Source organism: Moschus berezovskii, chromosome 1 (assembly GCF_049115385.1).
Source record: "Moschus berezovskii isolate FMDL1 chromosome 1, NW_MosBer_1.0, whole genome shotgun sequence".
Taxonomy (NCBI): Eukaryota; Metazoa; Chordata; class Mammalia; order Artiodactyla; family Moschidae; genus Moschus; species Moschus berezovskii.
The window spans coordinates 115,061,758-115,086,888 of record NC_142460.1 but is presented as its reverse complement, the minus strand read 5'-3'; the positions used below and the strand labels follow the sequence as shown (position 1 = coordinate 115,086,888).

General features: G+C 36.9%; 1 protein-coding gene across 2 annotated transcripts in view; it reads left to right on the top strand.

The window, feature by feature from the left end:
• NAALADL2 (N-acetylated alpha-linked acidic dipeptidase like 2) overlaps positions 1-25,131 on the top strand; it is a 1,658,577-nt gene that overhangs the window by 337,228 nt on the left and 1,296,218 nt on the right. For both annotated transcript variants that reach the window (XM_088839027.1, XM_088839030.1), the window contains one exon: positions 7,015-7,123. The gene's annotated coding sequence lies outside the window, so the exon portion shown is untranslated. The remainder of the gene's footprint in view (positions 1-7,014; positions 7,124-25,131) is intronic.

The window sequence follows — 25,131 nt, the reverse complement described above, 5'->3', positions numbered from 1 at the left end:
ATGGCATCACTGACTTGACGAACATGAGTTTGAGCAAGCTCCTGGAGTTGGTGATAGACAGGGAATCCTGGCATATTTCAGTCCATGGGGTTGCAAAGAAATGGACATTACTGAGAGACTGAACTGAACTGACTTATAACTTGCATCTGTAATCCTTTTGAGTTAATTGATCAGGCAGCAATATCTCTGAAGCCACAAATTTGAATTTATACGATGAACAGCTGTTAGGAATGGTGGCATTGTAAGTATGAAATCCAGAAAAACAAAGTAGCTTAGTGTTTTACTGATAACTCTTTGGGCTACCTGACTTGGTTCAAGAACTTGACATACAGCACAAAGCCTAGAAGCCTAAGGCTAAGTAACCATCCAATTACTGACAAGTGATCTGGAAGGATGAGTCAGGTTTATTTTACCTTGGGGGAAAATAACCACTTACTTCCTTAGTCAGTCTTATGAAGGAACTGACTGATTTTTAATAAGCCTTCATCTCCAGGACATAAACCCTAGAAGAAACAATCTCCAGAGGGGAGGTGTTCACTTATTCATTTAGTATTTTTTGGTTACCAACTCTGGTGTTATGTATTGTACTGGGGCATTGCGAGTAGTTAAATATGGTTTTAACTATACAAATTTTATAAATGAATATGCTATCTTTTAATAGAACTTTTCCTTGAATTTAGTATTTTTAGTGAAATATTCAACAGCAATTTTTATTTAATTATTTCTTTTATCTTCCTCTTATTTTGAAAAAATAAAAACTGTACAAATTGATATGGTATAATAGTAAGAATAATCTTCAGAGCATTTTCATAGTCTCACAGTTTTTTAATGTGTGTGAAATCTTGACAGACATGCAAAAGATCTAACTAAAGAGATCAGTCCTGGGTGTTCATTGGAAAGACTGATGCTAAAGCTGAAACTCCAATACTGTGGCCACCTCATGCAAAGAGTTGAATCACTGGAAAAGACCCTTATGCTGGGAGGGATTGGGGGCAGGAGGAGAAGGGGATGACAGAGAATGAAATGGCTGGATGGCATCACCAACTCGATGGATATGAGTTTGAGTGAACTCCGGGTGTTGCTGATGGACAGGGAGGCCTGGCGTGCTACGATTCATGGGGTCGCAAAGAGTCGGACACAACTGAGTGACTGAACTGAACTGAACTGAAGAGTAAAAGAAAAAAAATAGTTCATTTAGTACACTTGACAATCATTCCTTATGAGTAATTCCCTATAGTATTTTGGCAAAATGGGCCCTTATCTAATTTTAAATAACTCAATTGAAGAAATTTCAACTGAAGGTTGATTCTAGAGGCTAATGGACTTGCTGTGAAAGGTTTCTAATATATAGCCTAATTTTTCACTACTTAAAATTTTAGAGCACTATTCCTAATTGCTTTCTGTCACCCTTTCCCCCTCTGCTGCTTCCTGTTTGATGCTGGTTATGACTTGCTGTCCTTTTAGGTAGGTATTAGGTCTCCCCACGGTGAATTATTTCTGAATGAAGCACAGTTTTAATCTTTACATGAGCTGATAGTTACTATATACAGATAACTATATATTCTTCCTCTTTGAATTGAACTGTGTTATACGTAAGAGTGGGCTTCCCTAGTAGCTCAGTGGTAAAGAATCACCTGCAATCCAGGGTTTTCAGGAGACCCATATTTGGTCCCTCGGTTGGGAAGATCCCCTGGAGGAGCGCATAGCATTCCACTCCAGTATTCTTGCCTAGAGAATCCCATGGACAGAGGAGCCTGGTGGGCTGTGGTCCATACAGTTGGAAAGAGTCGGACAGGACGAAGTCACTGAGCATGCACTCATAAATAAGGGTCCCAAATCAATCCTTGATTTAAATTGTGAATTTTAAGTCTTAAATCAGAATTCTAACAGATCATATGAACCATCATCAATAATTTACTGAATTCATAGGTGTGAAACCCAGGCCCATATTTCCCAGTTTTCTATTACACAGAGGATAGGAATGCTTTTCCTATTTTCCATAGGTAGATGTCAAAATAGAAGCATGCTTTAATGGACATTGAATAAAATGTTTACTTAGATTTTAGGCATATACAATCTGTGCCATTTATCAAAAAAGAAATAATGGTTATATTGTTGTGTGGAAGCATAATGATTTTTTATGCCTAGAAAATAATTTGAACTTTCTAGAGGCTATCAGTCTATAGTTTATTTTTATTGATTGGCATGTTTCTTTTAACCTTTATGTAGAGACTATTCAATAGGTTAAATAATTTTACTATTGTTTCCTGAAATAGCTGCTGAGCTTTTAGCATTAAATATAAAATATTGCGACAAGGGTCTTTGCAGAAAAAAAAACTATTATACTTATCTCTTATCAATATGTTGCCATTATTTTTATAGATTGTAACCCTGTCATATCATAGCCATAGCTGCTAGTACTAATCTGTATTTTGGAGAGAAATAATGAAGAAGGGGGATTTACTGTAAAGTTAAACAAATATTAGTTCATGAAAATTGTATATATATGTAATGCAATTAATATATATTTTTCCAGAGCAAATGCTAGCTAGTTACTATGTTCTACAAGGCTTGATAGTGATTATTCCTTATTGCTCCCCACATACTATCATAGAAAATGCTGTCTGGCCACATTTGAGACTTAGCACTGGGGATATGCATGTTGGAACAAATCCTTGATTAACAGAGCTTCCTACTGAGCTGTAGTCCACTTTTCCTGTATCCCTGCTGAGAATCATTGAGCAGAGGTTTGTCTTGACAGGCAGTCCTATAAAAACTGGAGCTTATCTGCTATATTACTTTGATATTTCTATCTATTTTTGAATAGATTTCACACTTTGGCACTTTGGTATATTGTCTTTCCTTTGGATATACAGCTGGTGGCTGTATTAGCATTTACTGAAAGTGCTGTAGCAATTCCCACATCAAAGTAATCCTGTTCCTTAGTGTTCTTTCAGAGTAAACCCAAAGTGTTACATTTTAGGGCAGATGAAACATAACTGATATCTTTTCACCACTTAAAATCTCTGTATCTAGGGGTAGCAGTTGAAGAAATTGGATCTGCCATAGCCTGGCCACATCATTATGGCGAGGTATTAATAAATGCTCCTTTCTCCATGGACTGTATCCCACCAGGCTTCTCTGTCCTAGGAGTCTGGAGTGGGTTGCCATTCCCTTCTCCAGGAGATCTTCCTGACCCAGGGATTGACTCTGGGTCTCCTGCATCTCAGGAAGTTTCTTTACCAGCTAAGCCACCAGGGAAGCCTGATCTAGTTTAATAGTTCTCAAATTTAAGTGTATATTTGAATTGCTTGAGGAGTTGGCAAAATCACAGGTTGCTGGCCCCCATCTCAGAATTTCTGACCTGTTGTCTGGGATGGGGTGTGTGACTTTGCATTTCTAACAATTTTCCTGATAATGTCAGTGCAGCTGGTTCAGGGACCAATATTTAAGAACTGGATTATGGAGAGTTGTCTTACCACAATGGTTAAGGCTGTGAATGGCTCAGATTACATCTTGGGCCCATGCTAAAAAACCACTGAGCTAATACACTGATTGGCACACTTATGATGGACCAGATAATAAATATTTCAGGCTTGAGGGCCAGACAGTCCCTGTCGCAACTACTCAGTGCTGCTATTATAGCAGGAAAGCAGCCATAGACAATACATAGATGAATGGATGTGGCCGTGTTCCAGTGAAATTTTATTTATGAAAACAGATAGCAGGCTGAATTTAGCTCCTGGCCTATAGCTTGCTGATCCCTGATCTGTTTCATCCACAAGGGACTTGTACCTTTCCCAGGTCATGAATCATCTGTATCCTCTGTACTAGTCAGCAACTTTGTGCCCAACTTTGAGCCAGGAGCTGTGGGGGGATATCTAAGAAGTATAAATCTGTTTTTCCTACTCTCCTTCAAAAGATTAGAGTTCAGTGTTGGCATCCATCTTGAAAAAAATTAGAAATTAAATGCCTAGGCTAGAATAGATTTCATGATATATGTAAATCTTGGAGAAACTGTGCAAAAGAGAGCAATATAAATGTCTTAGAAAGGAAGGTCAGCACAAGAAAAGACATGGAAGGAATACTCAGTGTGTTCTTCCAGCAGGCTGTGAGGAGATCTGTGATGTGTAAAGTATTAGAAATGTTCAGAGTCACAGATGCCATTTAATTAACACTTGTTTTACATACTCTATGTATTGCCACAGTGATAGGTTCTGGGGGCACAGCTAACTAAGGCATAGTCCTTGATGTCAAGAATCTCAGATGTGGATCAAGACATTAAAAAATCCAAAATTCATATATAATACTTGAAGATTATATGCTTGTTTCATGGTGGATTTTCAATTGATGTTAAACTGAGAATAAAATTTAGGTGATTGACAACAGGGGATTTTTGTTAGTTCTTGATCAGTAGAATCAAGAAGAAAACTGTTTTATGAAAAGTCATCCCTCATAATCTCCTAGTAAAATGACAACCTGAAAAAGAATGATTGTTAATGATATATTAATATCAGAGAAAGTTTTCTAAATTGGAAAAGAGTGTGTGTTGTGTTGCTCTTTTGTTTGTTTTTATATACTGTGATTAAGAAAACCCAAAATTAGAGTATTAATATGTTTTCAAGTCATAAAAAGTAAAGACAATTTCCAAAGAGTTGTACCATTTTGTCTTTCTGATACAATGTATATCATTTAAAAGACTCTATATAGAGGAAAAATTTTCCATTAATAAGTGGGGATTTTTATTTCTGATATTTTATTCCCAAAATATTGGACATAGGGTCTGGATGGAATCTATTATCAAATAAAATGTCTGGTGGGAGCCGATGGTCAGTGTTTGTGTGAGTATTTGAGTGAGAATCTCCAGGCTTCCTTCTTGTTCCAGTATTCTGACTTTAAGTAATATTTGAAAGGTCCACAAGGAACTAATTCAGGCAAGTTTCTCAAAGAATGTGAGAAAATCACATCTTGAATAATGCATTTCAATAGATGAAAGGAGAGTTCATTTCATTTAGTAAACATAATATTGAATTTGGTGTTAGGAAAAGCAAGGGGGATTGATTGAAGGCATTATTTTAGACAAAATGACATGACTTTTCAGCTATCTAGCCCATCCTATACAGTTTAATTTTTAATCAAATGCAGGGATGCAGATGGCAGTTTGCCATCTTATCTAGTTAGATGCTAAGAGTGTTAGAAGGAAAAGTCCCATGTGACTTGGAATTCCTGTGATTTGTAGCTTGACTTAAGCCTTTTTGTAAGCATGCCTATACCATTTTTATTATGACTCCTTCATTTTCAATGTTGAGGGATAGTAGAAGCTTATGTTGGTACTAAGACAATGATTATTTCTTGCACAACCATGCCCATAAATGGAATCTTGAGGTCCTTTTAAATAAAAGTTGAGAATTCAGCAGTGGCCTTCGGTCCTCCCCACTGGACAACCCTTTTATTCACCACAAATGAGATATTCTAAAATGTCCTGACCTATATCCATCACTGTGTGTATATGTTTGTATAGATGATATATATCACTAATCTTGAGCCAAGAACTTTATTTGATAATAGGTGAGTTTAGAAATCTTTTTTGTATTAAAAAAGTTTTGTTACTCTTATCAAGAAGTTTTGAAATTTATGAGAAAAGCAAAGAAAGTTTGACGAGGCTTCCAAATTGGATGAATCTATGGGATCTACCTTAAGTAATTTTTCCCTGAAAGCAGAAGAAATTTAAGATAAAAATGTAGAAATATTATTTTATTCTATATTTTGGGAATTTAGTACTTTATGACACATTGTTTCCTATTACAAAAAGTTTAAAGCAGATGTGAAATTTTCAAATGAGGGAGAGATAATTAGGAGAGCAAAAAGAAAATGAACTAGTTCAATGATGGGGCAAGATCTTTTTTCCCTAGTCAGAAGTTTATGCAGTGCTGCAAGTTGATCTTGGTTGAAGAAAATGATAGCTTACTTTGGGGGAATAATTTAAAAAGGGTGATGAAAACATAGGGTAGCTTTCAGATATCTCAAAGCTAAGATGAAAATATAAAATTAAAGAGGGGAAGTAAAAAAAATAAGTGGTTCTATAATTATGGAATTATTACTTAATATCAAGGTCTATAAATGTAAAATGCAGAATAGCTAATCGGCATTTGAAGATATAATATGGAAAGGGTGCCAATATCCTAAAATACTACAAAATATCAATTAATTATTGAGCACCTAGTACATGTGAGGAAATGTGCTCAGCGTGTTATTATATACAATGTCTCCAATTCTCACAATCACTCTTCAACTGTTTTTATCCCAAATTTAAATTAATATTTAAAAAATAACATCAGTTGCCATGTCACAGAGGTGTTCAACAGAAGAACCAGGTTTTCAGTCCTAGGTGTGTTCTTTCTACTATGTATTTCTTCCTTTGATTAATCCCTTCTTTCAATAGACATAAGTCACCATGTCTAGTTATGTGTCTTCTGCTTTATATTTTATTGTGTTTAGTAGTGCATGGTGCAAGGTAAGTGTCCCACTTAGGCTAGCTAAATTAAGGTATATATATAAAAACTTGAAAATGAGAGAAAGAGAGGAAAATATTTGTAAGTTTGTGTATATATTTGTTCTTGAAATAAAATACTATGCTTAATGTTATAGCATGCTCGGGGCTGGCGTGCGGGGATGACCCAGAGTGAGGATAAAGGGAGGAGGGAGGTGGGAGAGGGGTTCAGGAGGGGGAACTTATGTAAACCCGGGGCGAATTCATGTCAATGTATGGCAAAACCAACCAATATAATATTGTAAAATAATTTGCCTCCAATAAAAAATAAATTAATTACTTAAAAAAAAATACTATGCTTAAAAAAATGTCTATTTGTGCATTATTGACTTCTAAAAAGTAAGAAGAATTTCAGGCTACATACCCTAAAAAGAAATGATAATATAGTTCTGAAAAGCTGATAGATTATCTAATACAACTCCCAATTTAAATTGATCATGTTTGTTTTTCTAATTTATGAACAGGAAATGAGTTTTGACTATTAAGCACCTGGATGAAGAGCCCTCCTTTCAGCTTATCAGAGTCCTGTGACCTACAAAGACCCTCTGGTTGCACTAGGATCATTTGATAAAAGTAAGATCTAATTGTTTTAATTAGAATATGAATTTTACTCTTGAATCAGCTCTTAATAAGATGACTTGGAATACATCTATAATGTGCCAATAGCTGCTAATTTTGAAAAAAGAGAAGAATATGAGCATCATTCTGTGACAAAATCTTATGTATTCCAATTTCTATTCATCTTTTATTTCATGGAATTGAGCCCATTTTGGGGAAAGCATTATCTAAGTAATTTCTGTGTGGCAATAAAAATTGGTATAATTTCCTTGCCTTTGATGTATCAATTGATTTTTATATAATTATAATTTTATTGTAAATAATCAAATTATTCTCTTTTTAAACTTGATTCATTATTTTATTTAAAAATCATGACAACAGTGCAGTTTGTGTCATGATATGGCATGTTTTTTGCTTTTCTTGTTTATTCCAAGTTTATACAGGTCTGATGACCTTGTGGGACATCAGTTTATATACGGCTACATGTAGACTGTGGACTTCCATTTAGGCATTAGAGTATAAAGACACATTTTAAAGACTGTTTATAGTTCTTCCTGGAGATCTCCTATTTTGAGCAGATGATGCTACTGTATAACTTAAATACTTTCTGTAAAACAATAGCTGCAATCAATGTTCCACTGCTGGTTCAGGCTTACTATGTATAAAACTTTAAATGACATGGGTGTTGCAAAGGTTCAGAAAACACCACAGAACCAACAGCTAGGAAATTTGAGGTAATCCAGCATGACCTTCAAGATAGGTAAGGAATTGTCATGAACCATTTTAACCTTCTGACTATTCTCTAGGGTCTGAAATGAAAGAGTTAGATTAAACAAGGAAAGGTGGCAAATTCTTGAGCCTTGAAGATGAGGCATGTAATATATTAATATGAATTATATGGAGTGACTGGGTATGAGACAGTAGGGGAATGATGAGTCTGTAGGGAGAAAGAGGCTGTGTCTCTTTTAAAGCAGTTCAGGTTTAAGTACTTTAAACCTGGACAAACAAGTAAATCACGTGGGGTGAGGAAGGGTGAAGCAGAGAGGATTGAACTTGACTACTGGATTGAATAAATTCTAAGGTCGTTTCCAATTCAATCTATCTTTGTAAAATTTTGTTTCTATGCAAAACACAATATTGCTTAGCCTCTATTGAGCTCTGTGTCTATTCCTTTTTAAGTAATTAAAAATAAATAAGTGAAATAAAATTGAATAGTTTTGGTTTGAATTTCCCTTTGAATTATACATTAGTTTTGGTGGGAAAGGTGATTTTTGACCATAATAATTCATCAGTTTAATATTTTATTGTGAGGGTTTTTTTTTTAATTTTTTATTGTCCTGGAATGAGAACTTTGGATCCAGTACTGTAATCCAGGCAGAAAACATTTTTTTCATATTTTGTAAATTACCAGTTTAGTAGCTTCTTTCTTTATGAGTATTTTCACTGAAAAAATCATGTGAACAACTAAAGGGGAGAAATACCACCTCTGTGGGACTACTTGGATGATTTTTTAAGAAGTATTTTAAAGTCCTGGTGTCTTTTGATTCATGTTTTAACTAATATTTTAAAACATATTTTATATGGAAAAATAATCGTTGTAGTTTAAATAAGTATATTTTCTAATGTAAAACTCTTGTTTCATCAGTTTTGCTTTGCATTTTTTTTTTACAACCACGTTATATATTTCTCTGATCCATTTAAACCCATATTTTAGTTGAGATAAGTACATTTTATCAGATGCTAATAGTAATTACACTACAAGCCTAGTAGAAGAAGGGAAGTGGGCCACGTCAATATATTCTGGGAGTCTTACCTAGTCTCTGTGGCACAATTCAAATCAGAATATATGTCTACAAGAAAACTGAACTCATGACTGTGAGGAGCTGTGTGTGTTATCCCAGTGACAAAGGGAAAATTAAAAGGAACTGGGGTTTTAATGCCTTTTGTTGGCCCCTCTCAACAGCTTCTTTCTTAGTTACTTGCATAGTTTTTAATTTAATGATCATGTGGATTTGTAGAAGTATGCAAGTTACTTCAGGTATGATCATTTTGAGAGTGGCTATATTGCATGAGACATGCTAGATCTTTGAGATAATTTTTTCACTTGTTAGTAGAAACTGCTACTGTGTTAAGATATATAATTTTGAAATAATATTTTAAAAGTCTTTTGATGCCATTTGATTGTTGTTATTGTTCAGTTACTAAGTCGTGTCCGACTCTGCGACCCCATGAACTGCAGTGTGCTAGGCTTTCATGTCCTTTGCCATCTCCTGGAATGTACTCAAGCTCATGTCCTTTGAGTCAGTGATGCCATCCAACCATTTCATCTTCTGGTGTCCCCTTCTCCTTCTGCCTTCAATCTTTCCTAGCATCAGGATCTTCTCTAATGAGTTGGCTCTTTGCATCAGGTGGCCAAAGCATTGCAGCTTCAGCTTTAGCATCAATCCTTCTGATGAATATGCAGGGTTGATTTCCTTTAGGGTTGACTGGTTTGTGTACCTGATGCACAGTGAGGCCAAACAAGCTGAAACGTCAGAGTTTGGAGCAGAGAGAGGTGTATTGCAGGGCCATACAAGGAGAACTGGTGGCCTGTGCTCTAAGAACTCCGAACTCCCAGAAGGGTTTCAGCAAAGCATTTTTAAAAGTCCAGTTGGGATGGCAGAGGGTAGGGGCAGTGTGTCACAGAGGATGTTGATGTTGATCAGTCCTTAGATGCCAAAATGTCTGTGGGCTACCTACTCTTGATCATCAAGTAGTTAATTTCTTTCATTTGGCATTAGATATCTGAAAAAAATTAGGAAATCTGTATAAGATGCTGTTATCTGGGTACTTCAGAGAGGCTGTACCAGAGACATGGGGAGGGCTCTATCCCTAGAAGAACTCATAGAGTCCTACTCAGTTCCACATTCATATTAGATGCTGTAGTCCAGCCATCTTGTCATGTAATGTATTTTCTGTCCATTTCTTTGATAACTGAAAGACTTGCATATTAGTAACCAGACTAATCAGAACTGGTTAGATCTGTTCCTTGACTGGCCCCATTACATCTGACATTAACAAAAAGCATTAGCTCTTTTTTTAAACATACTTGATGTCCTCTGAAGGCTGCACATACTGTGGAAAATAAAATAAGCAAACAAGTGAAAATGTCAGCAGATAAAATATAAAATAGCCTACATGGAGGTTTCTAATAATGTTATTTTATTGTCTTGTCTTATAGAGGCATTTTGTTAAAAAAAAATTACCAGTGTGAGCGAGCATTTTTTTTTCATACTGTTTCAGGAATAACTTCATGTGTGTTTATTTTCAGTTCTTTAGTAACACACAGAGTTATGACCAACCTAGACAGCATATTAAGAAGCAGAGACATTACTTTGCCAACAAAGGTCCGTCTAGTAAAGGCTATGGTTTTTCCAGTGGTCATGTATGTATGTAAGAGTTGGACTATAAAGAAAGCTGAGCACCGAAGAATTGATGCTTTTAAACTGTGGTGTTGGAGGAGACTCTTGAGAGTCCCTTGGACTGCAAGGAGATCCAAGCAGTCCATCCTAAAGGAGATCAGTCCTTGGTGTTCATTGGAAGGACTGATGTTGAAGCTGGAACTCCAATACTTTGGCCACCTGATGCAAAGAGCTGACTCATTGCAGAAGACCCAGACGCTGGGAAAGATTGAGGGCAGGAGGAGAAGGGGACAACAGAAGATGAGACGGTTGGATGGCATCACCGACTCTATGGACATGGGTTTGGGTGAACTCCGAGAGTTGGTGATGGACAGGGAGGCCTGGCGTGCTGCGGTTCATGGGGTCGCAAAGGGTCGGAAACGACTGAGCGACTTAACTGAACTGAACACACAGAGTATAAGGACAAAGTAGACATTTAGACAACAAACTCAAGATTTCTATATTATTTTTCTAGATTTTAGAGAATTAACAGCAGATATGTCTAACCTATTGCTTAGATTATGATTCTCAACATGAAAATAAAGTAATGCAAGCTTATAAATTGAAGTAGTTAATTGCCACATTTCTTGTATATATATCCCTCATCAGTGATTCTGAAAGTAAGAACCCTCAGACTTGAATTCCCTACATGATATGAAAAATGCTCTGACATGCATTTAACATGGGTCCACCTTTAGCATTTGACATTTTTTAGTCATGGCTTTCAAATGAAGTGTTTAATTAAGATCAAAGTGCCATTGTTTTTAATAACCCAGAAAGAATGGGTACAATTTAAATGTTTTTTAAAAAACCATGACAGTGGATTTAAGAATACTGTAGTGCTTTGTGAATATTGCGGTTGTTTGAAAAATTTTATGAAATATTCTTATTATCAAAATCTAATTTAAGGTTTAATGATGCAGTAAAGTTGAGATGTTCACAAAGAAACCAGAATAATAACAATAAAATTTTAGCCATAGTGAGTACAATCTAACCAAAATTTTCTGGTCAATTAGATTTGATTGGGTTGAACAGTGACAAACTACAAAAGTAATTAGAAATCACATATTAGTGACTTGCTGGATTCTGGAGTCTGTTAAAGGCGTTTTATGCTGCCTGACATTTACCACCCCTTCCTGGGTCTCTTTAAACTGAAGCAGATGCAATTATCACAATTTTTATTTTTCTTGAGGTTTTCACTAACTTGTTAATAAATGTGATTTGTTGCAGAATTGATTCTCTATTTTATTTTCCTTAAGAGGCAGCCTTTCCTTAGGGTATAGACTAATAAAAAATAAAATAAAATAGGGCAGTTAAATGATCTAACAGTAGCATTTCAATGGAAAAATAAAGCATAGCATCACAAATAATCTTCTCACACTCAGGGGCTGTGAATCTCTAACTCAATGGACTGAAATAGACTCTTGCTGATATTCTAAGTTCCATGCAAAGGATAGATAGGGAAGAGCAGTGATGGCAAAAGTCTTGAGGAACTTTTTATAGTCTGTACATAAGTACTCCCATACCTGCAATGTAATTTCATCTAGACAATGGTTTCTTTAAATTGATCTACTCAGAATGAGATTAGCTTTGTTAGGAGAAGACTTATAGTCTATTTCCTTTAAATTACATTTTAATACTATCATTGAAATAGTCTTTTGTTTTGAGCTATATCATGCATTTGAAATATGTAAAATGCACAAAATAATCTAACTATAATGAATATTTAAATTTCATTGTACCATTTATGGTAGAAATGGTAACTTTTATATTCTTAGAATCTGTCCTTGAAGATCAAAATTACATTAACTTTTAAAATATTTTAAGAGTGTTGTATTTATCTCGGAAGATAATTTTGAAATAATGTCTTTTCTATTCTAATGAAACAAAAGGACAGTAATCATATAGGGAATCAAAGGTCAGTCATTAAGAGCTAAGTAATATTTTAAAGGGGAAGATTCTCCAACTCATTAACTTCAGTTTTATACAGATAAATCAATTCTTATTTATTTCATGCCTGATTTCATAAGTTTTTTGTAAAGCTTTTTTACATACACTTTTTCATAGAAATTTCAAAGATATCCACTTTTAACCATATTAATCAGTTTGGCAGCAATTCATTTAGTACTTGAATCTGAAAATTATCTTAACACACAGTGGCTTCATTTCCTTATATAACTGGAATACATCTGTAATATTTCCTTGCAAATTTGACATATGGTCTTATATTAACTTACATGGTATGGAATTCATACTTTGTATGAAGTCCTTTCTTGTCCTTGAAACATCTTTTTATATTTGTGTTTCCAAGAGAACTGTTTCTAATATTGATTATTTTTCAAGCTGAATGCTCATCTTTTAAATAAAAAGTTTTTAATACTGCTACAAGACTCGTTCTCTTATTTTACTCTTTCTTATATAAATATTTCCACCACAGATAACGTTAGCATTTTTAAAAATACTCTTTAAAACTTTTCAAAGAGACAATTTCATAAAAATATTTATGTGAATCTGTTATATGCCAGACACTATATTGGGTACAAGAGGAACAAAGTTAATTAAGCTATCCTACTTTCTCTCACAATGTTCACTGTTTAATGGGCATACAAATAATTACAAGATAGTGGGATATTGTAGTGTGAGCATGTAGAAAGCAACACAAAGGTGGGATTGATATTTTTTAACTCCCAAATACTTCCAGCTCAGATCAATCTCTTTGGTTTAGGATCCAAATATTAAAGTGATTAACTGTTTAGAGAGCCGTCTTGTCATTACCATTACAGTCCAAAAACACCAACATAACATAGCATAATATAATGTAACATAATTATATCCATGTCTATTATTATTTTAACATTCAGTTCAGTTCAGTTCAGTTCAGTCGCTCAGTCATGTCCGACTCTTTGCGACCCCATGAATCACAGCACGCCAGGCCTCCCTGTCCATCACCAACTCCCGGAGTTCACTCAAACTCATGTCCACAGAGTTGGTGATGCTATCCAGCCATCTCAGTCTCAGTTGTCCCCTTCTCCTCCTGCCCACAACCTTTCCAAGCATCAGAGTCTTTTCCAGTGAGTCAACTCGTCGCATGAGGTGGCCAAAGTATTGCAGTTTCAGCTTTAGCATCAGTCCTTCCAGTGAACACCCAGGATTGATCTCCTCTAGGATGGACCGGTTGGATCTCCTTGCAGTACAAGGGACTCTCAAGAGTCTTCTCCAACACCACAGTTCAAAAGCATCAATATTTCGGTGATCAGCTTTCTTCACAGTCCAGCTCTCACATCCATACATGACCACGGGAAAAAACCATAGCCTTGACTAGACGGACCTTTGTTGGCAAAGTAATGTCTCTGCTTTTTAATATACTATCAAGGTTGGTCATAACTTTCCTTCCAAGGAGTAAGCACCTTTTAATTTCCTGGCTGCAATCAGCATCTGCAGTGATTTTGGAGCCCAAAAAAATAAAGTCTGACACTGTTTCCACTGTTTTTCCATCTATTTCCCATGAAGTGATGGGACCAGATGCCATGATCTTTGTTTTCTGAGTGTTGAGCTTCAAGCCAACCATTTCACTCTCCTCTTTCACTTTCATCAAGAAGCTTTTGAGTTCCTCTTCACTTTCTGCCATAAGGGTAGTGTCATCTGCATATCTGAGGTTATTGATATTTCTCCCAGCAATCTTGATTCCAGCTTGTGCTTCTTCCAGCCCAGTGTTCCTCATGATGTACTCTGCATAGAAGTTAAATAAGCAAGGTGACAATATACAGCCTTGACGCACTCCTTTTCCTATTTGGAACCAGTCTGTTGTTCCATGTCCAGTTCTAACTGTTGCTTCCTGACCTGCATATAGGTTTCTCAAGAGGCAGGTCAGGTGGTCTGGTATTCCCATCTCTTTCAGAATGTTCCACAGTTTATTGTGATCCACATAGTCAAAGGCTTTGGCATAGTCAATGAAGCAGAAATAGATATTTTTCTGGAACTCTCTTGCTTTCTCCATGATCCAGCGGATGTTGGCAATTTGATCTCTGGTGCCTCTGCCTTTTCTAAAACCTGCTTGAACATCTGGGAGTTCACGGTTCACATATTGATGAAGCCTGGCTTGGAGAATTTTGAGCATCACTTTACTAGCGTGTGAGATGAGTGCAATTGTGCGGTAGTTTGAGCATTCTTTGGGATTGGAATGAAGACTGACCTTTTCCAGTCCTGTAGCCACTGCTGTGTTTTCCAAATTTGCTGGCATATTGAGTGCAGCACTTTCACAGCATCATCTTTCAAGATTTGAAATAGCTCCACTGGAATTCCATCACCTCCACTAGCTTTGTTCCTAGTGATGCTTTTCACGGCCCACCTGACTTCACATTCCAAGATGTCTGGCTCTAGGTCAGTGATCACGTTATCGTGCCTATCTTGCTCGTGAAGATCTTTTTTGTACAGTTCTGTGTATTCTTGCCACCTCTTCTTAATATCTTCTGCTTCTGTTAGGTCTATACCATTTCTGTCCTTTATCGAGCCCATCTTTGCATGAAATGTTCCCTTGGAATCTCTAATTTTCTTGAAGAGATCTCTTGTTTTTCCTATTCTGTTGTTTTCCTCTATTTCTTTGCATTGGTCACTGAGGAAGGCTTTCTTATCGCTCCTTGCTATTCTTTGGAACTCTGCATTCAGATGCTTATATCTTTCCTTTTCTCCTTTGCTTTTCGCCTCTCTTCTTTTCACAGCTATTTGTAAGGCCTCCCCAGACAGCCATTTTGCTTTTTTGCATTTCTTTTCCATGGGGATGGTCTTAATGTCAAGAACCTCCGTCCAGAGTTCATCAGGCACTCTATCTATCAGATCTAGTCCCTTAAATCTATTCCTCACTTCCACTGTATAATCATAAGGGATTTGATTGAGGTCATACCTGAATGGTCTAGTGGTTTTCCCTACTTTCTTCAATTTAAGTCTGAATTTGGCAATAAGGAGTTCATGATCTGAGCCACAGTCAGCTCCTGGTCTTGTTTTTGCTAACTGTATACAGCTTCTCAATCTTTGGCTGCAAAGAATATAATCAGTCTGATTTCGGTGTTGACCATCTGGTGATGTCCACGTGTAGAGTCTTCTCTTGTGTTGTTGGAAGAGGGTGTTTGCTATGACCAGTGAGTTCTCTTGACAAAACTCTATTAGCCTTTGCCCTGCTTCATTCCGTGCTCCAAGGCCAAATTTGCCTGTTACTCCAGGTGTTTCTTGACTTCCTACTTTTGCATTCCAGTCCCCTATAATGAAAAGGACATCTTTTTTGGGTGTTAGTTCTAAAAGGTCTTATAGGTCTTCATAGAACCGTTCAACTTCGGCTTCTTCAGCGTTACTGGTTGGGGCATAGGCCTGGATTACTGTAATATTGAATGGTTTGCCTTGGAAATGAACAGAAATCATTCTGTTGTTTTTAAGATTGCATCCAAGTACTGCATTTCGGAGTCTTTTGTTGACCATGATGGCTACTCCATTTCTTCTAAGGGATTCCTGCCCACAGTAGTAGATATAATGGTCATCTGAGTTAAATTCACCCATTCCAGTCCATTTTAATTCACTGATTCCTAGAATGTCTATGTTCACTCTTGCCATCTCCTGTTTGATCACTTCCAATTTGCCTTGATTCATGGACCTAACATTCCAGGTTCCTATGCAATATTGCTCTTTACAGCACCGGACCTTGCTTCTATCACCGGTCACATCCACAAGTGGGTATTGGTTTTGCTTTTGCTCCATCCCTTCATTCCTTCTAGAGTTGTTTCTCCACTGATCTCCAGTAGCATACTGGGCACCTACCGACCTGGGGAATTCCTCATTCAGAATCCTATCATTTTGCCCTTTGATACTGTTCATGGGGTTCTCAAGGCAAGTATACTGAAGTGGTTTGCCATTCCCTTTTCCAGTGGACCACATTCGGCTGTGGTCCATGTGATCAGATCTACTAGTTTCCTTTAACATTAACATAAGAAAAATAGGTGTTTATGGAATTATATAGTATTACTTATTATTTACCTTTCTGTTACATAATTGTTAGTAAACAAAATTTCAGTAGAATAGTCAAAAATGACAATTAGCAGTAATTAATGGGACTAATTAAACAAAATTTCAGTAGAATAGTCAAAAATGACAATTAGCAGTAATTAACTGGACTAATAAAAATATAATATATAAAAGTAATGTTTTTATAATATTTTATTCTTACCTCTGATAGAGCAGTTTATTTTTTGAACTTTTACTGGATATTTAAATTTTATAAGCTATATTACTGTTAATCTTTAAGATAAATTTGAGCTTATAAATGGAGAATTTAAAAGCAAAGCTACTAAGTAAGCACATATTACCTCATTAACACAAAATAACAATGGCATGTTTCTGTCTAATGATACAGTAAGAGATTTTTACTCTTTATCTTTCCTTTAAAAGCAATAGTTTGCTTTTAGAGAATAATAACCTCCTAAAATGGTCACCTCCTAATGCCTGGAATTTGTGAGACTATTTTATGTACAAGACAAAATGAGATTAAAGTAGCAGATAGAAATAAGGTTGTTAATCAACTATCTTTAAGATAGGAAGAATATCCTTGAATGGTCAGGTGGACCCAATGTAGTAATCAGAGGACCTTTAAATGTGAAAGAGGGAGGCAGAAGAGTTAGTGTCAGATTGATATGATATATAGATTCAACCAGACTTTGGTTGCTTTGAAGATATGAGGGAGTCCCAGAAAAAGAATGGAGGTGGCCTCTGGAAGCCTGAAAATCAAGAAAACAGATTCTTCACTACAGCATTTAGAAAGGTAAAAAAAAAAACTCGGTAATAGCCTGATTTTTAGCCCTGATGTCTTGATTTTAATCCAGTAAGTGTCATTTCAGAATCCTGATCTCCAGAATGGTAAGAAAATAAATTTGTGTTGTTTTTTCCAGTAAGTTTGTGATAATTTGTTATGGCAGTAATAGAAAACTAATACAATGGGCAAAGTCTAGGTCTTATTTGGACAAGATACCAGCATTTTTTATCTTCTCTGTGGTTTTACAATATCCATATAAAAATCAAGAAGGTGATTTTAAACTCCACTTTCCAAATCAAAGCATCTAAGAATAAGAGGAAATATTTTTTTTATTGTTGATATGATTCAGTTCATCACTTGCTATACTATAAAAAGCATGATTGTTGTTAATGAGGTCTGACAATCAGGTCTGTGCTGCACTAGGCCAGCACATCTATTGTCAAAAATTTCTCCTTTTGTTTCCCTACATGGTTGCAACCTCTGATTCAGGAAGTGTATCTTTATTTATCTGGATAGAATAATCAGCTGGATGGCAGTAGGTGTGTTTACTCTTGTGGTGTGCTCACAGACTACTATGGTGTGCTCACAGTGTCTATTTTTGACTGAGCATTGGTGTTTTGGGGGGAGATTAAAAAAAATTTTGCTTTAGAAGTACTTGCTTGCTTAACCTAGGATTTGCAAAATTTAGGCTCTACGTGCTTTCACATCCCCTTTTCCACCATGTCCAATGTCAAATCCTTTCTGCCTTTTGTATAGAGTGGTCTATCTTGGTTACTTTACTTTCTAATCAAATTGTATGTGTCTTTCTAGCTATTATGAAAATAATACAGTTGTCTGGATTATCCCAACATTGGCATTATTATAATTCACACGTTTAATTATCTGAACTTTTGGCCACAAGAGTTTTGTGGACACAACATTCACAGTGCTAAAATTAAATTACCCTTACCTTCAAACAAAGTACATAGTCAATCCACAGGTAAAAGTGAAAGATAACTGTTAGTGCTCACAATTACAATGCACTTAGGTTTCAAACATAAGTAACATCACTCAGAGTCTTACAGCGATGGATACTTCATTATTATGAACTAAATTCAGAGTTGGCAATGTCAGTAGTTGGAAAAAAAATAGTGACAGTAACTACTGAAAGTGAAAGTTACTGAAAGTACTATCTATACCATATCCACTTGAAGCTAAAAAGAGATTACTTTAAAGCTCAATTTTTGAGGACTGCCATATGAATTATGACTGGAAAAGGTCAGTTTTCATTCCAATCCCAAAGAAAGGCAACACCAAAGAATGCTCAAACTACTGCACAATTGCATTCATCTCACACGCTAACAAAGTAACGTTCAAAATTCTTCAAGCCAGGCTTCAACAGTATGTGAACTGTGAACTTTCAGATGTTCAAGCTGAATTTAGAAAAGGCAGAGAAATCAGAGATCAAATTGCCAATATCCACTGGATCATTGAAAAAGCAAGAGTTCCAGAAAAACATCTACTTCTGCTTTATTGATCAGGAAGATCCTCTAGAGAAGGGAATGGCAATCCACTCCAGTATTCTTGCTTGTGGAATTCCATTGACAGAGAGCCTGGTGGGCTACAGTTCGTGGGGTTACAAAGAGTTTGACATGACTGAGCGATTAACGTACAAATGGAGTCAGACAAACCTGAATCATTGGTCACTGTAAGACCAGTGAATAGCTTTAGATATAATTAGTATTTAACATATCTGAAAATTAGCCTTCTTTGCCATAGCTCATTTGGTAAAGAATCCACTTGCAATGCAGGACACACCATTCCTGGGTCTGGAAGATCCACTGTAGAAGGAATTGTCTACCACTCCAGGATTCTTGGGCTTCCCTTGTGGCTCAGCTGGCAAAGAATCTGCCTGCAATGCAGGAGACCTGGGTTCAAGCCCTGGGTTGGGAAGATACCCTGGAGAAGGGAAAAGCTACCCACTCCTATATTCTGGCCTGGAGAATTCCATGGACTGTACAGTTCATGGGGTCACAAAGAGTTGGATACTTTCCCATAGATATGATTATAGTATATTTTCTCTCTTGGTGTATTCCACTAAATTGATCAAACCCAGAGCACAGTAATCATCACATTACATCTCTTAATCCCCTTTCAGTAATTCACTAAGTCCTAAGACATATTTTAAATTATTTTTTTATTTTATAAAGTTGGAATACCTTCCTATAACTCCAAAAAGTATAAGTATTAAAAGATGTACAGAGAAAAGTTTGTCTCCCTGCTACCTGGTCCCCAGTCTTTCCAGTTTCCACTCAGGCTAAAGCAATTATTCAGTTCAGTTCAGTTCAGTCGCTCAGTCGTGTCCGACTCTCCGCGACCCCATGAATCACAGCACGCCAGGCCTCCCTGTCCATCACCAACTCCCGGAGTTCAGTCAAACTCATGTCCACAGAGTCGGTGATGCCATCCAGCCATCTCATTCTCCGTCGTCCCCTTCTCCTCCCGCCCCCAACCTTTCCCAGCATCAGAGTCTTTTCCAGTGAGTCAACTCGTCTCATGAGGTGGCCAAAGTATTGGAGTTTCAGCTTTAGCATCAGTCCCTCCAATGAACATCCAGGATTGATCTCCTTTAGAATGGACTGGTTGGATCTCCTTGCAGTATAAGGGACTCTCAAGAGTCTTCTCCAACACCACAGTTCAAAAGCATCGATTCTTCGGCGATCAGCTTTCTTCACAGTCCAACTCTCACATCCATACATGACCACGGGAAAAACCATTGCCTTGACTAGACGGACCTTGGTCGGCAAAGTAATGTCTCTGCTTTTTAATATACTATCAAGGTTGGTCATAACTTTCCTTCCAAGGAGCAAGCGTCTTTTAATTTCATGGCTGCAATCAGCATCTGCAGTGATTTTGGAGCCCAAAAAAACAAAGTCTGACACTGTTTCCACTGTTTTTCCATCTATTTCCCATGAAGTGATGGGACCAGATGCCATGATCTTTGTTTTCTGAATGTTGAGCTTCAAGCCAACCTTTTCACTCTCCTCTTTCACTTTCATCAAGAGGCTTTTGAGTTCCTCTTCACTTTCTGCCATAAGGGTAGTGTCATCTGCATATCTGAGGTTATTGATATTTCTCCCAGCAATCTTGATTCCAGCTTGTGCTTCTTCCAGCCCAGCGTTCCTCATGATGTACTCTGCATATAAGTTAAATAAGCAAGGTGACAATATACAACCTTGACGCACTCCTTTTCCTATTTGGAACCAGTCTGTTGTTCCATGACCGGTTCTAACTGTTGCTTCCTGACCTGCATACAGGTTTCTCAAGAGGCAGGTCAGGTGGTCTGGGATTCCCATCTCTTTCAATTATTACTATGATCAATTCTATATGCATCTTTACGAATATACATGTGAATACGATAGCATTTTTTTATTCTGTCTTCCTTGGCACAAATCATCATCATTTGAAAAAGAGGGGAATGGTCACCATATTGCAATCAGTGGTCCTTAGCAATTCTACAATGCATCTGGGTAAATATTTGCCAGCCTATTTATTACCTTGAAGTTCGGGAAAAAAAAAAAAAGTAGATTGAAATAAGTTGAATTAAGTCCTAGTTCCACTCTTTGGGTAGAACTCCCCAGTGTTTGTGCTCTCTGGATTTTGAATTTTTAGCTTTACCTTCTGGAAGGATCTTTAATTTTTATTTTCCTCCTCTGTTATATAAAGAAGGTATTGGAAAGTATTCACTTACTGGTGGCTGAGCAGCTTTCTTAGTCTGCTTCCTTCCAAGAGAAAGTTAGCAACTTAGTTCTCTTTTACCTGTCTCGTCTAGTCAGAGTCACTTTGCAGATACAACTCTCAAAACCTTTTTGGCCCCAAGTATGTTTGATCTCTGCGGATGCTGATTGCAGCCTTGAAATTAAAAGACGCTTACTCCTTGGAATGAAAGTTATGACCAACCTAGATAGTATAATAAAAAGCAGAGACATTACTTTGCCAACAAAGGTCCGTCTAGTCAAGGCTATGGTTTTTCCCGTGGTCATGTATGGATGTGAGAGTTGGACTGTGAAGAAAGCTGATTGCCGAAGAATTGATGCTTTTGAACTGTGGTGCTGGAGAAGACTCTTGAGAGTCCCTTGGACTGCAAGGAGATCCAACCAGTCCATTCTAAAGGAGATCAGTCCTGGGTGTTCATTGGAAGGACTGATGCTAAAGCTGAAACTCCAATACTTTGGCCACCTCATGTGACGAGTTGACTCACTGGAAAAGACTCTGATGCTGGGAGGGTTTGGGGGCGGGAGGAGATGGGGACGACAGAGAATGAGATGGCTGGATGGCATCACTGACTCGATGGACATGAGTTTGAGTGAACTCCGGGAGTTGGTGATGGACAGGGAGGCCTGGGGTGCTGTAATTCATGGGGTCGCAAAGAGTCGGACACGACTGAGCAACTGAACTGAACTGATGTTTGATCTCAGCCAACTGGATATGCTGGAAGCCAGTTGACTCTCTTAGATAGTCTATGCACGCAATCATATTTTTATGTTTTCTGTAGTTAGTCATAATTTTACCTCTTCCTTTCCAAAAATTTATTTATGATTTTTTTAAAATTTAACTTTTTTGACTTATGTTTCCAGTACAGTGTTAAGTAACACTGATGATTGGGAGGTTTTCTTGCTTTTGATTTTGTTAATAATGCTTCTAGTGTTATCTTACAAAACATGATAGTATATTTAGGCTAAGTTAGATCCCAGGGACACGGGAGCCTGGTGGGCTTCCGTCTATGGTGTCACACAGAGTCGGACACGACTGAAGTGACTTAGCAGCAGCAGCAGCAGATATATTATATAAAGTAAATTCTTATCAGTTCTATTTTACTGACTATCTTAATTCAAAATGGTTATTGAATTTTGACAAATGGCTTTAAAAGAGAGTAAAGTATTTTCTGAAATCTATTAATTTGCTATAAAAATTGTTATAGATTTCCTAATATTGAAAATTCTTAAATTCTTGGAATAGACCTTTCTTGATCATGGTGTAACATTATTTTTGTGTACACCTAGATTTTATTTGCTAATAACATTGGATTTAGGGTTTTTGCTTTTATATTCATAAGTGACATTGACTTGGTTCCTGTGTGTGGATGTATGCAATCTTTGTTGGACCAGAATGTTCTCTTCACTACCCTATATTCTTGAGTGATTTTAGAAACTTTGAAATTGTTTGCTTTTAAAGATTTAAAAAATTTCCCCGTAAAACCATCTGAGACTGCTGCTTTTGGATTTCTCTATTGACATATTTCTCCATTTCTTCTATACAAATCTGTATTTAGATTTTTCTGTCTCTTCTGAAGTCAATTTTGGCAAATTATGTTGTCTCAGAAAATTATCAATTTTATCTAAATTTTCGTTTACTCATAAAGTGTTTAACAACATAGCCTATTACATTCTTTTAAATATATTCTGACTGTGGTTATTTATATTTTACCATTTATTTTGTACGTTTCTACTTTATTCCTTTTTTTAAAAAACATTAGTCTCACTAGTGATTTTCTTCTTTTCAAATACCTGCTTTTTAAATTTATTTATTAATTTTGCTATGCTTTTGTTTTCTTATTTTCTGCTTTTTCTTTTCTTAATTTGTTCCATTTGCTTCAGTATAATTTGACATTTCTTTTATGAACTCTTGAAGTAGATTTTCAATATATTATTAGTGATTTTTATGAATAATATACTTAATAATAATTATCCCTTAAGTAATGTTTAACTTTTAAGAACTATATTTTGTAGGAGTTACATAGTCCATACTATATATATATTAAATGGCAACCCACTCCAGTATTCTTGCCTGGAAAATCCCATGGACGGAGGAGCCTGGTGGGCTACCGGGTTCAATCCCTGGATCAGGACGCTCCCCTGGAGAAGGAAATGGCAACCCACTCCAGTATTCTTGCCTGCAAAATCCCATGGATGGAGGAGCCTGGTGGGCTACCGGGTTCAATCCCTGGATCAGGAAGATCCCCTGGAGAAGGAAATGGCAACCCACTCCAGTATTCTTGCCTGAAAAATCCCATGTACGGAGGAGCCTGGTGGGCTACAGACCATGGATGGGGTCGCAAAGAGTCGGACACGACTAAGCGACTTCACTTTCTTCACTTTCACTATATATAGAGGCATAAAGCAGTATGGCATATTTTGCTAGAGCAAAACATTTGAATGGGATACTACTGTAGTTTAAACTGAGCCAGATTATGGAAGGGCTCTTTACAGATTTATTTCTGTGTACTCTGATATTCTCCAAGCCAGGATACTGGAGTGGGTAGCCTTTCCCTTCAGCAGGGGATCTTCCCAACCCAGGGATAGAAACTGTGTCTCCCACATTTACCAGCTGAGCCACAAGAGAAGCCCAAGAATATTGGAGTAGTACCCTATCCCTTCTCCAGTGGATCTTCCCAACCCAGGAATCGAATCATGGTGTCCTGCATTGTAAGCAGATTCTTTACCAACTGAGCTATCAGGAAAGCCCTTTTTCACTCAAGGGATATAACACTGTCATTAATAATGGCTGCTAAGTCAGTTTTTCATGACTTACATCATTTAGCCTTCACTACTATTCTTTGTGAGAGGTTTTATTATCTTTATATTTTGCAACAAGGAAACTGACAATAAGAAAAGGTAAGTGCCTCTTCCAAATTTATGTAACTACACTATGGCAGAGCTAACACTTAAATTAATTATTACCTTTAACCATTGAATTGAGACTTTTTAAGTATGTGGTAATGAGCTTCTCCATTTTGTCAGAAATCTGATCAAATTAAGATTCAACAAACTTTTTCTTTTCTTAGTTTGGTACACATTTTTGTTACATCAGTGTGAAAGGCCAGATACCTTCTCTAAAAATGTTTGAGCTGCCTCTGCTTGGCTTTTGTCCTAACCACATAACAGTCTGCCTTTGAATAATCCAGTTCTGCATACTTGCAGATAATTTGACAGAGAGAACAAGGCATCTGGTAGGTCTTGAGAGAAGTAAGATATATTTCCTATTTCTAATGACTATTAGAAATAATTTTCTTATAATACTTATTTCATAAAACTGCAAAGTGAATAGTTCATTCTGGCTTTAATAATCCTCATCAGATTAAGACATTTGCCTGATACATAATAGCTAGAATTTCTAATCAGAATATCTGCTTCTCTATCAGTTCAGTTCAGTTCAGTTCAGTCGCTCAGTCGTGTCCGACTCTCCGCGACCCCATGAATCACAGCACGCCAGGCCTCCCTATCCATCACCAACTCCCTGAGTTCACTCAAACTCATGTCCACAGAGTCGGTGATACCATTCAGCCATCTCATTCTCGGTCGTCCCCTTCTCCTCCTGCCCCAACCTTTCCCAGCATCAGAGTCTTTTCCAGTGAGTCAACTCGTCGCGTGAGGTGGCCAAAGATAGTTATCCTATAATGTCTGTAATTCCACTTGCTAATATGGTCCCCAGGATGAGTCTACATATGCACTTCTCTGCTGTTGCAATTTCTAAGCAGTAAATTTGTTCATAGGTCCATTGTGTAGGCTGAGGTTTTAAACCTGTAGCCTGCTGTGTTTATTGACCTATTTCTTAATAATTCCATAACAGGCAATCACACAATTCACAAACTCGGAGGGAAGAAGCACACACATTACCATCATCAGGAGATTGAAGTAGCCATGTGTTCAGAGGCTATACTAAGAATTTTAGCCTGGTTTGTGTTATATAGAATCATTGTGAAGCACCACAGAGAGACTTTTAAACAAATCAAAATTACAGTTTTCTTGTTC